Below are 14,758 nucleotides of genomic sequence, written 5' to 3'. Positions count from 1 at the left end.
TCCTTTGACCTCATGGCTTGGTTTTTGCTCTGACACGCACTGTCAACTGTGGGACATTATATAGACAGATGTGTGCCTTTCCAAATCATGTTTAATTCAATCAAATTAAGTTCAAGTTGTAGAAACATCTCAAGGATGATCAATGGTATCCAAGATGGCGTAGCAGTCTGACGTGTGTTTGTCTTGTCCTGTGTTAATTAGTCTGTAAATAGTCTGTTTTTTATTTTTATATATTTTAATCTCACTTTCCATCCTACGAACTAAATATACTTCCTGCAACCCTCCTTAACCAATGTGATACGGATATGCTTTTTTAAATATATCTTATAACTGGAAACTCCATCAGAAGCTAGCCAGCAAACTAGCTACTAGTCATTGTTTGCCACTACTAGTGGTCTTCACCTTTAGCTTGGACACTAGCCAGCTTTAGCTCGGACAATTACCTGCCAGTCTGCACAGCATGATATCTACTCAGAGCATATCAGACTGCTTTTCTCCACCACATCACCGGATTCCTGTCGCAAGCTCTGGACCATTAAACCGGATCATTGCAGCTAGCTAGCTGCAACCGAGTGGCTACTGTTGGCTAACGCCGCTGTCCCGAAGCAAGCACCAGTTAGCCTTGAGCTAGGCCCGTCTCCCGGCCGGCCGACAGAGTATACCAGCTAATTCTTGGGCTACAATACCTCTTTTGCCAATTGAACCTTTATTGTTGGCACGGAGCCCCGCTGATCCATCATGACTGGTCTGCAGATGTAACTGTCCAATGCGGTTTCAACAGGCCTTTCTGTTGCGATGTCGCCAAAGACCCATCTGCTAGCCCCGGCCCATTAGCTTTCTGAACGCCGTGACTCCCGCTCGCCCAGCACAGTAGCGACTACCGAATGGCTCCCTGACTCACCTATTGCTGCTCATTGGACCCTATGATCACTCGGCTACACAGCTGATGCCTGCTGGTCTGTTCATTAACGCTGTACCTCATTTTGTTTATCTGTCGGCCCCAGCCTCAAACTCAGGTCCTGTATGTACCTAACCTGACCCTCTCTGCCAATTCATCGCCATTTACGAGTTGTAGTCTTAGCTCTCCCGACCAACACCCATGATTTGCTTTATGCCTATTTCTAATGTTGATATGCCTTGTCTACAGCTGTTTTGGTTAGTTGTTTTATTTCACTGTAGATCCCCCAGTCCTGCTCAACATGCCCACCCCCCACGCATGCGGAGACCTCACCTGGCTTAACTGGTGCCTCCAGAGACGTAACCTCTCCGTCACTCAATGCCTAGATTTACCTCCACTGTACTCACATCCTACCATACCCTTGTCTGTACATTATGCCCTGAATCTATTCTACCACGCCCAGAAATCTGCTCCCTTTATTCTCTGTTCCCAACGTGCTAGATGACCAGTTCTTAACCCAGGCTCTGTAGCCCCCAGTTCTACACCTATTCCCCAGGCGCTCTCATTTGTTGACTACTGTAACCGTAAAAGCCTTGGTTTCATGCATGTTAACATCAGAAGCTTCATCCTTATCTTTGTCTTATTCACTGCTTTAGCACACTCCACCAACCCTGATGTCCTAGCCTTGTCTGAATCCTGGCTTAGGAAGGCCACCAGAAATTTACATCCCCAACTACAACATTTTCCGTCAAGATAGAACTGCCAAAGGGGCGGTGTTGCAATCCACGGCAGAGCGAGCCTGCAGAGTCTTACTATCCAGGTCTGTGCCCAAACAGTTAGAGCTTCTACTTTTAAAAACCTTTCCAGAAATAAGTCTCTGACTGTTGCCGCTTATTATAGACCCCCTCAGCCCCCAGCTAGTTAAATAAAGGTTTAAAAAGAATCTTAAATAAGCAAGCCCCTTTCAAAAAATGTTGAACTAAGAACAGATGTAGCCCCTGGTTCACTCCTGACTTGACTGCCCTTGACCAGCTCAAAAACATCCTGTGGCGTACTGCATTAGCATTGAATAGCCCCTGCGATATGCCACTCTTCAGGGAAGTGAGGAACCAGTATACACAGTCTGTTAGGAAAGCAAAGGCTAGCTTTTTCAAACAAATTTTCATCCTTTAGCACTAATTCCCAAAACTTCTGGCACACTGTAAATTCCATTTCCAGCTGCCTACTGCATTGAGGCTAGGAAACACTGTAACCACCGATAAATCTACGATAATCAAATTTCAATAAGCATTTTTCTGCAGCCGGCCATGCTTTCCACCTGGCTATCCCTTCCCTGGCCACCAGCTCTGCACCCCTTGCAGCAACTGGCCCAAGCGCCTCTCCCCGCTTCTCCTTCACCAAAATCCAGATAGCAGGTGTTCTGAAAGAGCGGGCAAAATCTGGACCCCTACAAATCAGCTGGGCTAGACAATCTGGACCCTCTCTTTCTAAAATTATCTGCCGCAATTGTTGAAACCCCTATTACTAGCATGCTCAACCTATAATATAATATATGCCATTTAGCAGACGCTAAAGCGACTTACAGTCATGTGTGCATACATTCTACGTATGGGTGGTCCCGGGAATCGAACCCACTTCCCTGGCGTTACAAGCGCCATGCTCTACCAACTGAGCTACAGAAGGACCACACCTCTTTCGTATCTGAGATCCCTAAAGATTTGAAAACTGCCGCGGTCATCCCCCTCTTCAAAGGGGGAGATACTCTAGACCCAAACTGCTTTAGACCTATAGCCATCCTGCCCAGCCTTTCTAAACTCTTCAAAAGCCAAGTTAACGAACAGATCACCGACCATTTCGAATCGCAACGTACCTTCTCCGCTGTGCAATCTGGTTTCTGAGCTGATCATGGGTGCACCACAGCCACGCTCAAGGTCCTAAACGATATCCTAACCGCCATCAATAAACGACAGTACTGTTCAGCCGTCTTCATCGACCTGGCCACAGCTTTCGAATCTGTCAATCACAGCATTCTTATCGACAGACTCAACAGCCTTGGCTTCTCAAATGACTGCCTCGCATGGTTCACCAACTACTTCTCTGACAGACTTCAGTGTGTCAAATCGGCGGTCCCAAACCTCTGGCAGTCTCTATGGGCGTGCCACAAGGTTCAATTCTCGGGCTGACTCTTTTCTCTGTATATATCAATGATGTCACTCTAGCTGCTGGTGATTCTCTGATCCACCACTATGCAGACGACAGCATTCTGTATACCTCTGGCCCTTCTTTGGACACTGTGTTAACAAACCTCCAAATGAGCTTCAATGCCACACAACACTCCTTCCATGGCCTCCAACTGCTCTTAAATGCTAATAAAACTAAATGCATGCTCTTCAACCGATCGCTGTCCTCACCTGCCCACCCAACTAGCATCACTACTCTGGACGGTTCTGACTTAGAATATGTGGACAACTACAAATACTTAGGTGTCTGGTTAGACTGTAAACTCTGCTTCTAGACTCACATTAAGCATCTCCAATCCAAGATTAAATCTAGAATTGGCTTCCTATTTTGCAACAAAGCCTCCTTCACTCATGCCGTTAAACATACCCTCGTAAAACTGACTATCCCACCGATCCTTGACTTCGGCGACGTCATTTACTGTTATAGGAATTTAACTACTATATGTTCATTAACCAATTCAATTAAAACACTGTCCATTTCTAAGAATTTGTAAGATACTTATTTGCATAAAATGGACAGAGACCAGTCTCAAAATGAATCAGTAGCGTTTATTTTCCGAGAGCTCTCCCATAATATGTACATGAGTTTATATACCTCATATTTCGTCATAAATGTCTCTCCTCCTCTCAGATACAATGGCAGTATATTTCACAAGCCTTCCCACATTGTCTGTCACCTGTTAAACAATCTAATACTAGCCCAAGGTCTCTCCCCTCACTGGGTAGAGACAGAATGTCCTGTAAGGAGCACAGCATTCCAGCCGGTCTGACGATAGCTCCATTCGTTTCTAACAAGGAACAGCAAGTCCTTGTTCTAATTCTTAACGAAAACTACACACATTACATTCAGTATTATGATTATAATAAGATTCATACATCCATACAGTAACATAGTAGTATTCTGTTTAGTTATAATTCTAATTGAAATGTATACATCATTTAGTCGTTATTCATAAAAATCCCCTAACATATCCACCTTATGACTAAATCTTATACATCCAATCACACCTATTTTTATTAGAATATTAAAAAGCACACATCTATCTTTATTTGAAATATTTATTGTTATCCAAATACAACCTAATAGAAATCAATACATGCATTTACACTGACTTTTCTAGGCCTACATCAGAATCATAACTCTTCTTATCAGGATTTTCGTTAAAATCTTCAAAGAAACAGTTTAACATCAAAACAAGAAACAACCTAAAATCTCTAAACATCAAAAATGGTCTCATCTAACATAGGCTCCTCGTATGTGAAGGATCCGGATTCATTTACTTGGTCTGGGGCCATGTATTCATCATTCCACTGGTCAGAGCTTGGAATTGGTCCGTACCTCGCCATCTGTGTCATCGATTTCTCAAGAGTCCTGTAAATGAGTCCTCATACGCACAGGATCAGACAACAGTTGCACAAAACTAACACAGCCACACAGGTGAAGGTAGCCCACAATACAGTAATCATGACATTTTTCCATTTTCCAAACATACTGTCAACCCAATTAGTCAGAGAAGTATCCACCCCAGAGTATTCTGCCAACACGTGAGCTAGGGTGGTTAAACCAGCCAGGGCTTTGGTCACTGATCCACCTGGAGCAGTGTTATTTGGGATGTATGTGCAGCACATTGTCCCGAATAGCATGCAGACCCCTCCGTTTTCTGCCAATTACATATCTAATACGATTCTATTCTGCCAAGCCATCAGGCAGGTCGCTTCGGTCTGTTCTGCCAATCCTTTTATTGCATCTCTGGTATAATTGATGAAGCGCTGTTGATTTATAATAAATATCATTGATCCAGTCCACATTCTTATTGAGAGTGGACCACCAGAAAATACCTGACTCCAATCCTGCTAGGATCTGATTTCTTGCTTTGAACTCGTCTGGTACCCCCCGTGGAACCCCCATGTTATCAATATATACACTCTCGTCAAAAGACCCAGATGGAGTACTTATTTTCACCCGTTTGGCCAACTCCATGTCATGGTGTTGAATGAGTGGGAAAGGCATTCCCAAATGCACGAGAGCGAATCGGCCTGTCCAATCCATAGGTAAATTTGGCCATAACATCATTCCCCCACACAACCACCAGATGTCAGCCCTGGGCCACATTATCTTACTGAAATCCCCAGAGCTCAACCAGCCTGTCAGATCACTCATAGTCTCATCAGTAGTAACATTTTCTGTCCTATTGCAGGTACTAACTTCCCCTACGTATTTCCCATAAGTACTGTACCGGGCCAAACAGTAATAGTCTCCTCCTGCCACTGAAGGGAGGAAGCCTAGATTTAAGGGGAACCTGTGGGTATAAATAGTGCAAATCAGTGCAACTGTCATTATCTGGCATTCCTGCTTTAATGAACAGCTTTACCATACAAGCCATACCCCTAGGTGAATTAATTCCATTGAGTGGAAAAGGGATGGTTGTTAACTGAGGTTTAGCTGTGGCACAGGCATAGCATTCTTCTTTAGCTACTGATCTGGCCGTATATTGAATCCATTCTAACCAGAGGTTGGAATCCCTAAACCCAGTCTCCACCTCAATCACTTCCTTAAAGTTTTTTGTCTGAACTATTTGCACCGGTCCTTGGCCCTGGATGATTACACTAGGAATACCCGTTGTGTTAGGGAGACTGATTGAACTCTGGCTGACCATAGTACCCTTAAGCTCTTACCTCTGCCACCTGGAATGGTACCATAGTATCGGTTGAAAATGGATCAAAACCAACATACCACAACCCAAGATCCTGGATCTTTATAGTTTTAATGGTAATTCTTACCTTTATACAATACCCTCCCCTGCTCAGGAACACAATCAGAAACTCCCACCTTTACTAAACTCCATCTGTTCCCATATTGAGTGTGTGGGTTTACATAGCCACCCCTCTGTGTGAGCTATGACTTGATTCCATGAATTACACAGTGATTTACACAAATACCTTCCCTAGAGACCCATTGTTCTAGACTGCCAAGGAGTGAAGGACCCCAGTTGGTTTACATAGAACTCAACTGAGATATCCTTCCCCAACTCCACTCACTTCCTTACTAGCCAGTTTCAGTGACCTCTTGAGATGCTTTGGTAATATCAATTTCCCCTAGTCTACCATATGAGTCCAGTTACCCTCTGGTCTTCTCGGGGGGTTCATGGTGTATCAGGAATATGGCTCCCACAATCAGACAACTCAGGACGGCCAGCACACCTGTGAAGCCCCACCCTCTCCCAGAGAACATATCACCAGCCAGAGGCCAAGCCATACTTTCACTTCTATGAACGCTCACAGTGGGGAAAGGTCGGGTATAAGGGAATCTTCAGTAGAGAGTTAACCCCCGAACCCTGTTGGTTACGGTTCTGCTCCTACCCATTTGATTGTTCGACAGTGTCAGTGTGTCTTACCCTCTTACAATGTGCGATATGCACCCAGGTAGCTCGTTCAGTTATCCTCACCGCGAAGGCAGTCACCAGGCGTACTTGGTATGGCCCCTCCCACCGTTGCTGTTTCCAGTCTCTTTTCTTTAGTGATTGGACCCAGACCCACCCAGTCTCCCGGTTGAATCTTGTGTGTAACCTCCTTCTGTAGTTATCCTGTTGGGCATAGAACCTACGGGTTTGGTTAATGAACAACCTCATGTGTTCCACCTTCCTGCTTTCTACTTCTACATCTGCTTGTTCCAATCGTCCTAATTGGAGCATTCTATAGGGTCTACCAAAAACCTTCTCAAATGGAGACAGTCCCTCCCTATCAGGGGTTATCCTAATAGTCATTAACACCATGGGCAAGCATTTTACCCAGTTAATTCCGGTACTTACGTGTGTTTTCCTTAATCTATTATTTTCAGATTGATTCATGTGCTCGATAAGACCCACGCTCTGTGGATGATAAGAACAGTGTTTCTTCATATTTATATTCAATTTCTGACCTATATTATCAATTACCTGATTAGAAAAATAGGAACCGTTGTTGCTATAAATAGTTTTTGGCAGTCCAATTCGCGGGATAATCTCCTGACATATTGCTCTAGCCACTGTCTCTGCATCTGCTGAGTATGTAGGAAACGCCCCTATCCATTTAGTGTATTTATCAATAATTGTTAAACACCACTTCTTACTTTCGCTTTTAGTTAATTCAATGAAGTCCATTTCCAACTGTTGGAATGGGTACTTAGCCGCAGGGTATTCACCCTGTGGTGCCCTCACTTTACCTTGGTGATTACTCTGTGCCCATATAGCACAACGTGAACAAAATTTTTTAAAATAGTTAGTTATTCTATATGCTACGAAGTGTTGTCTAATTAAACCTATCATACCCCCTATTGATACATGAAAAGCATAAGCACTATCAGTATGTATTGTAATGCATTTACCCTTTCCCAATCAACAAGCCCTGGAGAGGGCAACAATTTCAGCTTGTTGAGCAGAGTAATTCTTTGGTAAAGCTTCAGCTTCAAGCACCTCATTGAGAGTCACTACTGCATAACCCGTAGCATTTGAGCCATCTGGGTTCTTTCTGGAAGAACCATCCACAAACATAGTTATTTCAGCATCTGGCAAAGGCAGATCAGTTAGATCTGGTCTGGGGAGAACTACTTTCTCCGTCTCCGCTACACAGTCATGGGGACACCCATCGGTGGCTATAGGAATTAGAGTGGAGGGGTTCAAGGTAGTACATCGCTCAATTGTGAGATTTGGCATATTTAACAGAATGATCATACAAGAGTGTCTAGCTGGTGACATGTATGCCATTTTATGTTCCAATAAGATTGAGACAGCATGTGGTACCCTCAAAGTCAAATCATGGTAAAGTACTACAGAGGCTGAGTCCTCCACAGCCCGTGCTGCAGCCACCACTGACTGTAAACACAGGGACATTGCGTGCGCCACCTCATCAAGATGGGAGGAATAATAGGCCACTGGCTTATTCTTCCCTCCGTGTCTCTGAGTCAACACTGATGTCACTGATTCACGGTCATACCTAGAGAATGCCAGAACAGTGTCAGATATCAATAGCTGTTTAATAGCCACAAACTGTTTATCTGCCTTACCATAGATCAAATCACTAAGTAACCCAGTATGCAATGCAAAGTGTGGGACCCACACCCTACAATAGTTAATCATTCCCAAGAAACATTTGCTTCTTATTAAGTGGTTTGGGTGCTTCTAGAATGGCTGTCTTTCTGGTTGAATTTAGTGTTCTCCCTTCCTGAGTTATTGTGTGTCCTAAATAGATAACTTGTTCCTGCCAGAGTTGTAACTTCCTCTTATTAACTTTGACCTTGGTCTGCTAGGAAAAGGAACAGAGCAAGAGTATCTGCTTTACAAGCCTCCTGTGAGGAATTTGACAACAGAATATCATCAACATATATCAATATTTGGCTCTCCTGGGGAGGGTCTAATTTTCCAAGATTCCTAGTAATTTCCTGACTATAGATAGTAGGACTTTATAAATAACCTTGAGGTAGATGGCTATACGTCAATTTTTCGCTTAAAAAGGTGAACCCGAACCACTCCTGGCTGTCTGGGTGTATCAGAATACTAAAGAAGGCATTGGCAAGGTCTATCACCATAAAGTAAGCGTTCTCAGACTTCAGTTGGTTTAACTTCTTGCGGCGAGCCATCCCGGATCCGGGATTGTGAATACAGCCTCAAGCTCATTACCATAACGCAACGTTAACTATTCATGAAAATCGCAAATGAAATTAAATCAATATGCTAGCTCTCAAGCTTAGCCTTTTGTTAACAACACTGTCATCTCAGATTTTCAAAAATATGCTTCTCAACCATAGCAAAACTAGCATTTGTGTAACAGTATTGATAGCTATTGATAGCTAGCATTAGCATTTAGCGATAGCATTTAGCAGGCAACATTTTCACAAAAAAACAGAAAACCATTAAAATAAAATAATTTACCTTTGAAGAACTTCGGATATTTTCAATGAGGAGACTCTGTTAGATAGCAAATGTTCTGTTTTTCGTGAAAGATGATTTGTTTAGGAGAAATCGCTCCATTTTGTGCGTCACGTTTAGCTACTAAAAAAACCTGTATCCAGGATTGTGTAAATCTATCCGCAAGCTCATTAGCATAACACAACATTAACTATTCTTGAAAATCGCAAATGAAATGAAATCAATATGCTAGCTCTCAAGCTTAGCCTTTTGTTAACAACACTGTCATCTCAGATTTTCAGAAATATGCTTCTCAACCATATCAAAACTAGCATTTAGCATTTAGCATTAGCATTTAGCGTTAGCATCAGCAGACAACATTTTCACAAAAACCAGAAAAACATTCAAATAAATCATTTACCTTTGAAGAACTTCAGATGTTTTCAATGAGGAGACTCAGTTAGATAGCAAATGTTCTGTTTTTCCTGAAAGATTATTTGTGCAGGAGAAATCGGTCCGTTTGGTGCGTCACGTTTGGCTACCAAAAAAAACAGAAAATTTAGTTATCCAAACGCCGAACCTTTTTCCAAATGAACTCCATAATATCGACTGAAACATGGCAAATGTTGTTTAGAACCAATTCTCAAGGTGTTTTTCACATATCTCTTCGATGATATATGGTTCGTGGAGGTGTCCTTTCCCCTCTGAATCGCATGGCAAAATGCATGCAGCTGAAGATTACGCAACAATTTAGGACACCAGGCGGACCCCTGGCAAATGTAGTCTCTTATGGCCAATCTTCCAATGATAAGCCTACAAATATGTCACAATGCTGCAGACATCTTGGACGAACGGCAGAGAGCTTAGGTTCATTCATCACACGTTCACAGCCATATAAGGAGACGATGGGAAACAGAGCCTCAAAAATTCTGCTCATTTCCTGTTTGAGGTTTCATCTTGGTTTCGCCTGTAGCATGAGTTCTGTGGCACTCACAGATAATATCTTTGCACTTTTGAAAAGTGTTTTCTTTCCAAAGCTGCCAATTATATGCATAGTCGAGCATCTTTTCGTGACAAAATATTGCGCTTAAAACAGGCACGTTGTTTTATCCAATAATGACATAGCGCCCCCATAGGTTTAAGAGGTTAACAGAGTGTGCGGATCTGGTACACAAGGTGTTCTGGGTATCACACTGTTATTGACCCCCTGTAGGTCCATTACCATTCTCCAGTCAGTGCCTTCTTTACTGGAAAAAGAGGTGAGTTAAAGAACGCTTCATCCCCTGGTATGATAACTTCATGCTATAAATTCACAGACAACACAAAGATTCCTTGATGTCCTTCCAGACTCCCTCTGTCTATCCAATGACGCCAGAAGACAAAAATCAGTTCACCACCTAACTGAGGAACTCAATTTAACCGTGCGCAATACCCTAGATGCAGTTGCACCACTAAAAACTAAAAACATTTATCATAAGAAACTAGCTCCCTGGTACACAGAAAATACCCGAGCTCTGAAGCAAGCTTCCAGAAAATTGGAACGGAAATGGCGTCACACCAAACTGAAAGTCTTCCGACTAGCTTGGAAAGACGGTACCGTGCAGTATCGAAGTGCCCTGACTGCTGCTCGATCATCCTATTTTTCCAACTTAATTGAGGAAAATAAGAACAATCCCAAAATTCCTTTTTGATACTGTCGCAAAGCTAACTAAAAAGCAGCATTCCCCAAGAGAGGATGGCTTTCACTTCAGCAGTAATAAATTCATGAACTTCTTTGAGGAAAAGATCATGATTATTAGAAAGCAAATTACGGACTCCGTAAATCTGCGTATTCCTTCAAAGCTCAGTTGTCCAAAGTCTGCACAACTCTGCCAGGACCTAGGATCAAGAGAGACACTCAGGTGTTTTAGTACTATATCTCTTGACACAATGATGAAAATAATCATGGCCACTAAACCTTCAAGCTGCATACTGAACCCTATTACAACTAAACTACTGAAAGAGCTGCTTCCTGTGCTTGGCCCTCCTATGTTGAACATAATAAACGGCTCTTGAGTGGGTTGAGTCACTGATGTGATCTTCCTGTCTGGGTTGGCGCCCCCCCCTTGGGTTGTGCCATGGCAGAGATCTTTGTGGGCTATACTCGGCCTTGTCTCAGGATGGTAAGTTGGTGGTTGGAGATATCCCTCTAGTGGTGTGGGGGCTGTGCTTTGGCAAAGTGGGTGGGGTTATATCCTTCCTGTTTGGCCCTATCCGGGGGTATCATCGGATGGGGCCACAGTGTCTCCTGACCCCTCCTATCTCAGCCTGCAGTATTTATGCTGCAGTAGTTTTTGTCGGGGGGCTAGGGTCAGTTTTATATCTGGAGTACTTCTCCTGTCCTATCCTGTGTGAATTTAAGTATGCTCTCTTTCTCTTTCTCTCTTTCTTTCCCTCTGGGAGGACCTGAGCCCTAGGACCATGCCTCAGGATTACCTGGCATGATGACTCCTTGCTGTCCCCAGTCCACCTGGCCGTGCTGCTGCTCCAGTTTCAACTGTTCTGCCTGTGATTATTATTATTTGACCATGCTGGTCATTTATGAACATTTGAACATCTTGGCCATGTTCTGTTATCATCTCCACCCGGCACAGCCAGAAGAGGACTGGCCACCCCACATTGCCTGGTTCCTCTCTAGGTTTCTTCCTAGGTTTTGGCCTTTCTAGGGAGTTTTTCCTAGCCACCGTGCTTCTACACTTGCATTGCTTGCTGTTTGGGGTTTTAGGCTGGGTTTCTGTACAGCACTTTGAGATATCAGCTGATGTACAAAGGGCTATATAAATACATTTGATTTGATAACCCCTCCCTTTCTTAGCTGTTCAAAAGTGGGTGTTATTCCTTTAATCGCTTCCAGCTTTAATTGGTATTGTTTTTGGTAAGGTCTATAATTAGATTTTGGAACAACTTGCACCGGAGTTACTCCTTTAATTAATCCTACATCCGTGGGACCCTGAGACCACAGATACTCGGGTATTCCCTTTAAATCTTCTTCCTGTTCTTCTGTCAACAGGTACTCTGCTTCTCAGAAATCCCCTCCACTCTCACTCATGGGCACTGTGGGTGTACAGTTAGCTCTCCAGTTCAGTTTGCGTCTGTATCTGTCTGTGGATGGGCTATGTTGTAACCCTTCCTTCCCCGTTACCCAGTCTGTTAGCCTTTTCCCCTTTGTCACCCAATATCCCATATCCTTCCACTGCCCAGAGGGCTCTTTAGCTAGGGACACATGGGGGCTCCATTTTTCTCTGTAAAGAGCCTGGATATGAGTAGGCAGTTCCACTTGCACCACTGCATGAGTAGTCATAGTGAAGCCATTTCAGACCAATGGTTTGTTCAGTGGTTTTTAGAAGTGCCTCCTCATATACCAGGTCGGGGTCGGGGTGTCTGTTATACCACAGTGTACTAGTAATACGGCTCCCCTTCCCCACAGATTACCATGTTATTTTTAACAACCTGAGCTTTCATACCTTTGTCTGTCGGTGTTATGGCAATATTCAAGAGTTTCATTACAATTTTGATATGAGTACTGGGACCGTCGCCTCCCCCTCAGTCATTTCATGTCTGAGGGTTATGGGAGTCGAGAGTCTTTCTACACAATGGTGGCCAGACGCAGAACGAACAAAAACAAATTCCCCCGAAGATTGAATCCTTTTTGGTGCATCCTCACTGCATGTAGCAGTCCTACATGCCCCCGTATAACACAAAAATTTGATCATTTTTCCCATGACTGTAAGTGTCAAAAATGGTTTCTCTTGAGCGAGAGCAAGGTCTACTGTTGCTAATTCAAACACCTCAGTCTCAGAGTCCATCTTATCCAACATATCAAGGTCTAAATTGTCACTACAGTCACTGTCATTTTCGCTGTCCAGTCCACTAACTCCTTCCTGACTATCTTAGCTGTATCAGTCTCTAGTCAGGATTCATCATCGTTGCTGCCTGAGTCAGGTTTCGGGCGCCTCTCTCCCTTTCCCCCCCCCCCCCTTTCCTGTGGTTTCTGTTTACAATCACTTTGATTATGTCCCTTTTTATCGCAATGTACACAAGGTGCTTTATATTCTCTGGCGAGATGTCCTTTTTTGTTACAATTAAAACATACTCCTTCTCCCTTTCTCCCTTCCACGGACTTCCCCTTTCTGTCTGTCCAAGTCCTGTTCTCCCCTATCTCCAGTAGCTCTGTCTTCTAGTACTGCCATTAAGAACTCATCCTTCCTATTCTTCCTATTTCTTTTTTCTGTCCGTCCGTGCTGTTCATGATGGACAACATATCTTTTTACCTCCGCTAGGGTTGCCAACCCCCATCCCACTAAGTTCTTTTTTACTTCCTTACTGATTTCAATGCTCATTCCGGTTAAAAAGGCAATTTTTAATTGCTGATGATAAGGGGTATTTTGATCACCCCCGGGGGCTGGTTCTGGCATACCACTGTTGGCATTAAATACATCTTTTAAACATTCTAGGTACTGACTGACTGTCTCACTTTCTCCCTGTCTACATTCAGTTACCTTAGAGAAGTCGGCGTGTCGGTGGTAATATTCCGTTAAGTTAGCGCATAATTCTGTAACTTTTACTCTGAATGGTTTCCCAAGTCCAGCGCTCCACTGTATAACGTTTCCATCATTCCCCGTTGGTAACCAGGCTCCGCACGCAGCAAACCAATCTTTCCCACAATGGTTCTAACTGCTCTTTCCACTTCCCCTGCATTTAGCCTGAATCTGGACGCTAATCCATTCAAATCTCTCTTGAAGCCTGCCCTCCCTGTCTTTGGGTGGGGGATTCCTTCTACTGCTTTTTCTACGTCTCTCTGCGTCCAGGGCCTGTAGACCCAAACAATAAGTTCATGATCACCCTCCCCAGCCTGGGGGTTGGGTAATTCTATTAGGGGATACTGATCCTCTCTCTCTGCACTGACTTCTTCCCCATTATAATACTGGAAAACTCTCCTAGGCATTGTTCTATTCTTATCTCCTATATCAGAGGTTTTTCTGATTCGCCCTGATCGGTTCTGATTTGGTGAATGTTTATGATATTTTCCCCTCCCCGATATATCTATCTCCTTCACTGCCTGAGCCTCTATCCATGCACTTTCCAACTCCACCTTTCTCAATGATGCCCTAACCAGTTCCTGCTCCCTCTTGGAACGACTCTCTTCTCTGTATACATCAATGATGTCGCTCTTGCTGCTGGTGAGTCTCTGATCCACCTCTACGCAGACGACACCATTCTGTATACTTCCGGCCCTTCTTTGGACACTGTGTTAACAACCCTCCAGGCAAGCTTTAATGCCATACAACTCTCCTTCCATAGCCTCCAATTGCTCTTAAATACAAGTAAAACTAAATGCATGCTCTTCAACCGATCGCTGCCTGCACCTGCCTGCCTGTCCAACATCACTACTCTGGTCGGCTCTGACTTAGAATACGTGGACAACTACAAATACCTAGGTGTCTGGTTAGACTGTAAACTCTCGTTCCAGAACCACATCAAACATCTCCAATCCAAAGTTAAATCTAGAATTGGCTTCCAATTTCGCAACAAAGCATCCTTCACTCATGCTGCCAAACATACCCTTGTAAAACTCCATTTCTAGTCTCATAGCAAAGGGTCTGAATACTTATGTCATTAAGGTATTTCTGTTTTTTATTTGTAATTTAAAAAAATGTCTAAACCCGTTTTCACTTTGTCATTATGGGATATTGTGTGTA

The sequence above is a fragment of the Oncorhynchus gorbuscha genome, linkage group LG02, assembly GCF_021184085.1.
Source record: "Oncorhynchus gorbuscha isolate QuinsamMale2020 ecotype Even-year linkage group LG02, OgorEven_v1.0, whole genome shotgun sequence".
In the NCBI taxonomy this organism is placed as follows: Eukaryota; Metazoa; Chordata; class Actinopteri; order Salmoniformes; family Salmonidae; genus Oncorhynchus; species Oncorhynchus gorbuscha.
The sequence above is the reverse complement of the archived record's forward strand: the minus strand, read 5'-3'. Positions refer to the sequence as shown.